This window comes from Penaeus monodon, chromosome 30 (assembly GCF_015228065.2).
Source record: "Penaeus monodon isolate SGIC_2016 chromosome 30, NSTDA_Pmon_1, whole genome shotgun sequence".
Lineage (NCBI taxonomy): Eukaryota > Metazoa > Arthropoda > Malacostraca > Decapoda > Penaeidae > Penaeus > Penaeus monodon.
In genome coordinates, this window is record NC_051415.1 from 35781884 (window position 1) to 35782594 (window position 711).

Below are 711 nucleotides of genomic sequence, written 5' to 3' on the forward strand. Positions count from 1 at the left end.
GTGAATAATTTTCTAAAGTGATCTATGCATAAAATATCTCTCTTGCCTAAGTAATTTCTCAGTATAGTAGATGAATTTTGTCAGGGCGGTCTCCTAAAAAGTCTAACGGGACGGGGAACCCAAACCATAGGGCTTTTATATACTGGGACTAGAAGACTAAAAGGGGAAAATTTTCAGGGCCCTTTGGGAATTTTACCCTTTTTAGGAAGCGAGGGGTTTTTTGGGGAAAAAAATTCGAGGAGGGGATCTGGTTGATATTATTACAGAAGCTTACTGGATGGGGTGCGTAAATTTGGGTTTGAATCTACTGGATGGAAAAAACTTTTATTTTTCATTTTGTGGGTTTTTAATGTATTTATACGCGAAGCTTTGGTTACATGGCAAATGATAAAGTCCAGAAGTATATTAGCGCACGTTTAATATTTGCAGCAAGATATGTTTTTTACTTTTAAGAGATTCAGTAAGACAATGGCAAACAAAGCGCTGGAAAGGGGGGGAAATTTGGAAAAAACCCAAATTGAGAAAGATTTAGAAATATATTTTACGAGGATTCCCACCCGAGATCCTGCAAGGTGTTTAACCGTTTATCTGGAACTCCTCAATTTACTTTGGGGCGGGTTTTGGTTTTTCCTGACTCCAAGTCAAGGTTTTCAAATTCGGACCCCTGGCTATTTTTGCCATACCCGAATTCACGGCTATGCCTTCAAATTA